At 49.7% G+C, this 6,000-nt stretch overlaps 1 protein-coding gene across 1 annotated transcript in view; it reads left to right on the top strand.

Annotated features, from left to right (window-relative positions):
- The first annotated feature begins 3,861 nt into the window (after positions 1-3,861).
- LOC147021121 (uncharacterized) overlaps positions 3,862-6,000 on the top strand; it is a 256,076-nt gene continuing 253,937 nt past the window's right edge. The window contains exon 1 of the mRNA XM_085890889.1: positions 3,862-4,036. The gene's annotated coding sequence lies outside the window, so the exon portion shown is untranslated. The remainder of the gene's footprint in view (positions 4,037-6,000) is intronic.

Here is a 6,000-nt window from a genome sequence, read left to right as displayed (position 1 = left end):
GAAGCACGTACTCTGGCACCATCGCCACCACACCACTCACACACGGGGTCGCTTCCACACACGGGGACGCACTCACACCTTGCACCACACACACAGGGACAACCACACTGGGGATTCGAGTCCCCACAAGGGTCTCCGGGGCCTCTATACCCCCCAAGCTCTCCGTGCACCTGTCCACAGCACTCGTCCCCTCAACCTCGCAAAACACGACCGAACCCACCTGGTCGTGACTTGCCTCAAGGGGGCATCCTCCCTCCCCTCGTTCCTGGAGGAGGCCATCCAGGTGCTCGCACTGGGTCCCTACACGCTCCGCGAGCTCACCCCCATTATCCTCCACTACCTCCGTGTGTGTGTGTGTTACTTACCCCGTCTTCATCGTGTTGTCTCTCCTCTATTTTTTCTGTCTCCCGTGTCTCTATACATTTATAAGTTTCTGTCGTCGTCACCTCGTGTCTCGTCTCACACGTTTTGGTCTCCCCATTTAATTTTTCCCTCTTGGTCACCGTCGATTCTTCTGTCACGACCCTCGCCCAACACGCCCCCCGAATTATTTTTTTACCCGCCTCCACCGCGGGCCTCTCAGCCGTTGCACCCCCTTCCAGCTCGTTTGCTCCCACACGTGGAGTCGCCATTCCCAGCTCCCTGGTCACGGCCTTCATGCCCGCCTGCAGGCATCGGCCCATGTTCTGCGTCTCACCCCGTAGCTCTTTCATTTCTTTTTTCATTTGCTTGCCCATGCTTTTCATTTCGTTTATAAATTCATTTGCGTTTGCATCCATCTTTTCGTTCATTTGTTGTGTATTTGCATCCATTCTCGCTGTCATTGCCGCCAGCATGGCGCATAGCTGGGCCATGTCGGGTGCGCTTGGGTGAGTCGTTTCGGCAGGGATCGGGGAAGGGTTTTGGTGGAGAGGGGGAGGGGAGGTGTCATACACCGCGGCCGCTGCCGCACCTATTACGGGCTCTGGGTTCAGTTGGGCGAGTCCGCGTTCCCGCACAATCAACACTTCCTGCTCGGGGATTCCATCCTGGACCACGGACTCCACACATTCTACATCCATTTCTAATACCCTCGGCTCCCGCCCGCCCCGAGACGCCATCTTGCTTCTCGTGAAGGGTTAATTTGAATCGCTCGTAATTTGGAGGGAATCGGGGGTCGCTTCTCTCACCCCTGGACCGATTCCCGTGAATTTAATTGGAGACAGGAGAGCCCGTTTTCCTGTTCTCCGATACCAGTGCCGCGAGGAGGGCGATGGATTTGTATCGCACGACCTGACACCAGTGTTGCGGATTCGCGCCCGCCGGCGTGCTGACGGCCACATAACTCGAATCGCGGCACGTCGCCCACCGGACGGACAATCCAGTCGTGACCCTCTCGGACTAACGCCGGGAACCAGTCACGGGTGGACCTTTCGGTCTCACCGCGATCGAGCCAATCAGCCCCCGCGTGGGATAGGGTTGCTCGCCAAATTCGACCTACCTAAGTACCCACACGGAGGGTAGACCGGGCGATCGCACCTCGCCGCAGGTCGACTTCGGACACGGGCCACTTAAGCGACCCGTTCCGTACTATCGGGATAACCGAGCGGTGTTATCGTCGGCCTCGACGGTTCGATTAATTATCGGGCGTATTCAGCCCACTACCAACCCTTCACGTGAAGCAAGATGAGGATTCAATGAAAGAAATGACGAAGCGAAGCGGGAAACAGTTCAACACAAAACACATTCATTCGCGATGAACGGAAAGCACACATATTCAATTCCACCAAAAGCACATAGAAAAGGAAAAGAAACACAATGCAATTTTACACAAAAAGCAAATGCGACAATGCAGATCTAATACCGATTACGCGAGCACACGGCAACACCTATACAATTTTACTTCACAGACGGCGCCGACAACACACATTCCCAAAAGAAAAGAAAAGAACACCCTCAAGGATGAGGCGGGCCTGAGGCCGAGACCGGGTCGGGCCTACCCGTCTGGTGATGAGACGCGGAGCGGCGATGGTGCCTCAACTCCGCGGGCCTCGCGGGCAGTGTCTGGTAGGGGGTGGGAAAGGGGCCCCCTTGGTCGCACTATCTCAGCGCGGGGGGAAACAGGAGGGGGTTGCTGATGCTCGGGGGATAGAGGATTTCTACTCTGCCTCGAGTCCCGCGACGAGCGTCTCCACCTCGGCCAGGTCGCGCCGTCGGCCTCCCTGGTGTGCAGCTCCCGGCACGACGCGAGCACCCCCTCGTCTGCCCTCGCCGCCTCTCCACAGCTCCGTCCCCTTCGCTCCGACTCCAACGCACACGACGACGACCAACTCCTTCTTGCTTCTTCTTCCCAACTCCACCGGCTGCGAAGTCTTAACTCTCTTGACTGACGAACGCGGTCGCTTATATAAGCCCCGTGGCTTCGCTCTCTCATCTTTGACCCCCTCCCTTCGACCTTTCACCTCGCTCCCCATTGGCCCGAGAAAAAGTGGGCGTGAATGCATTTTGATCCATAAATTTGCATATGGCGATCGCCCTCCAACGCCCTGGAGGCGGGGCCAAATCGCCCCTCGCTCACCGATTGGACGGAACAAAAGTGGGCGTGTGTCGTTTTTGATCCGTTTTTGAAGCGGAAAATCCGTGGTTTTGTACACGCTGTTCGGCGCGCGCCCTGCACGAGTCCAACACCGGTACCCACAAGCGGCGCAAGAACGGTGGCGATGCGACGGTTGCGAGGTGTGACGTGAAGCGGCGCCGCGGTGGGTGGTTGATGTTGTGGTTGGTGGTGGTAACAATGGCGGTTGGTCCAAAATAAAGATAGAGAAAGAAAAACTGCTATCCTGAAGAGTCGCAGCACGCATAAATGACATGTATTCCCACTAGACAACGGGTTTGGGCCTAACTACACATATACTTAGGGAGATATCTCACCTAAGGGACCTGAATGGTGGTTTGCGAATTTGGTAACCACAACAATATGTAAGGTTTTGTCTTCAGAAGAATAATAAGAAGAACAACAACAACAACGCCGAGCTCTCTCGGAGCAGCGTTCGCTCCGCGAGACGCTGCTAAATATAAATATTATTGATAAAATGGTGTAATTAAAAAAACGCGTGGTTACTTCATCGAAGACGCATTCACGTACACGACAGCAGAGGGCACGCTTTACTCGCTTACATCGACGTGATGCTCAAAAAAACAGGTTTGCATTTATCTTCTGATCTGGATTTTTCGATTCAACAAATGGCTTCATTAACCAGAAGGTTACTAAAACCCAAATGATTGAGCATTTTCACCAAATATCGGCAGAGTGGACATCAAAGTAGCGATTCCAGAACTTTAAACTACAGGCTCGACGAATACTTCTATAGTCGACATACTACGTACGCAAAAGTACTTTTTCTTCCTCCTCTGTCTTTCCTCACCTCACTTTTTCCCCGTCTCCCCCCCCCCAAATTGCCTTCTCCAATTTCTCGGCTTCTCTATCTATCCACCCTTCTGAAAAAAAATAATTTTGGGGTCAATTTCACAACTTTTCGTACGTAATAAGTGTATGTAACGCCTCGATATCAGCACCGCACGCTGTTTATGCAAAGTTGTGTTGTTCGTCTTTCGGCTGCTCCCGTTAGGGGTCGTCACAGCGGATCATCCGTTATGATCCGCATACTGATTTGGCATAGGTTTTACGCCGGATGCCCTTCCTGACGCAACCCTGGTCGCCTCTTACGACACAGGGATAAGGATTGGGATTCGCCATGATTCCGGGCTGCCCTACACCCTCTCATAGCGCGGCCCAGTGCAGAGCTCCCGTCCTCAAGCGATCCTCCAACCCAAGCCTCGAGTAGCCGGATTACAGGCGCACGCCACTACGCCCGGTGTGTTTATGCAAAGTAAACACTCCAAATAATAAGGCCATAAGCTGGTGTCGATCTGCGTCTGCGGACACAGGACGTCCATTTACCCTTCGTCTGCGCAAAAGGGAGACATCGACAGAGACTCCGACCCCAGCTTCGTTCTCCCCAAACTCATGAGCCGTCGAACGATCCCTCCACGACTGGCAAGTGAAAGTGTTATCAGCATTTTCGGGAGGACTTCGCCATTCGTCCGCAAACTATTTAACTTTCAAACTCTGCTCGTCCGGATAATTTGTCAAAAGTTTATTTATCAAAGGTTTCAAAAGACCATTTGTTTATTTCTACTCGGAAGTTCACTGTGGTGGCGGTTTTGGAGTTGTGCAATGTCATGATAATTATTTATTTATTTTAAACCAACTACTAAGCTCCAGCTGAGCCTGGTGTTGGCGCAGTGGTTAGGGCAGCGGCTTGGGATCCAAGAGGTCCTGAGTTCAAGCCCCGTTGGGCCACTGAGTTAATACACCAGGGGGTTGACTCAGCCTGTCATCCTTCCGAGGTCGGCGAAATGAGTACCAGTGTACTGGGCCGGTGTATACCCCCTGTTAAAAATAGGTGTACCATATCCCTGTGTCGCAAGAGGAGACCAGGGTTGCGTCAGGAAGGGCATCCGGCGTAAAAAAAAATGTGCCAAATCACTATGCGGATCATATGGATGATCCGCTGTGGCGACCCCTAACGGGAGCAGCCGAAAGAAGAAGACTAAGCTCCAGCTGGTTTTATGTTGGGTGGTGGAGTTGTCATGTCATAATTATTTATTTTAAACTAGCTACAAACTATAGCTGGTTATATGTTGGGTGGTGGAGTTGTCATGTCATGATAATTATTTATTTGTTTTAAACCACCTACTAAGCTCCAGCTGGTTTTATGTTGGGTGGTGGAGTTGTCATGTCATTATTATTTATTTGTTTTAAACCAACTACGAAGCTCCAGCTGGTTCTATGTTGGGTGGTGGAGTTGTCATGCCATTATTATTTATTTCTTTTAAACTAACTACAAACTCTTGCTGGTTATATGTTGGGTGGTGGAGTTGTCATGTGATGATAATTATTTATTTGTTTTCAACCACCAACTAAGCTCCAGCTGGTTCTATGTTGGGTGGTGGAGTAGTCATGTCATTATAATTATTTATTTGTTTTAAACCAACTACTAAGCTCCAGCTGGTTTTATGTTGGGTGGTGGAGTTGTCATGTCATTATTATTTATTTGTTTTAAACCACCTACTCAGCTCCAGCTGGTTCTATGTTGGGTGGTGGAATTGTCATGTCATGATAATTATTTATTTGTTTTAAACCAACTACGAAGCTCCAGCTGGTTCTATGTTGGGTGGTGGAGTTGTCATGTCATTATTATTTATTTCTTTTAAACTAACTACAAACTCTTGCTGGTTATATGTTGGGTGGTGGAGTTGTCATGTCATGATAATTATTTATTTGTTTTCAACCACCTACTAAGCTCCAGCTGGTTCTATGTTGGGTGGTGGAGTTGTCATATCATTATAATTATTTATTTGTTTTAAACCAACTACTAAGCTCCAGCTGGTTTTATGTTGGGTGGTGGAGTTGTCATGTCATTATTATTTATTTGTTTTAAACCACCTACTCAGCTCCAGCTGGTTCTATGTTGGGTGGTGGAGTTGTCATGTCATTATAATTATTTATTTGTTTTAAACCAACTACTAAGCTCCAGCTGGTTTTATGTTGGGTGGTGGAGTTGTCATGTCATTATTATTTATTTGTTTTGAACCAACTACTGAACTACAGCTGGTTTTATGTTGGGTGGTGGAATCATCATGTCATTCTAATTATTTTTATTTTTTTTAACTGACTACTGAGTTCCAGCTGGTTCGGTGTTGGGTGGTGGGGTTGTCAAGTTGTGTGAGCACGAGTCAAAGTGAGAATGCTGATTGCCAGCTGGAGACAATTAGCAAACACACGCACACTTTGTCCAGCAGAATGTGAGCAAAAACTCACAAATGCTTCCTTAAAGGTCCTCACGAGTGGGGCAGTGCTTTGATGTATCGAATTCCGAGGAGAAACTTCATCAGCCCAGGTCGGGTTCGACTCGAGAATCGTATAAACAGCCCAGCTCTGTTTATGAGAGTTGTTTG

This window comes from Eptatretus burgeri, chromosome 8 (assembly GCF_056783735.1).
Source record: "Eptatretus burgeri isolate ZD-2024b chromosome 8, Ebu_testis_v1, whole genome shotgun sequence".
NCBI classification, from domain to species: Eukaryota; Metazoa; Chordata; class Myxini; order Myxiniformes; family Myxinidae; genus Eptatretus; species Eptatretus burgeri.
Note: the sequence above shows the minus strand (reverse complement) of the source record. Positions and strands in the feature narration are given on the sequence as shown.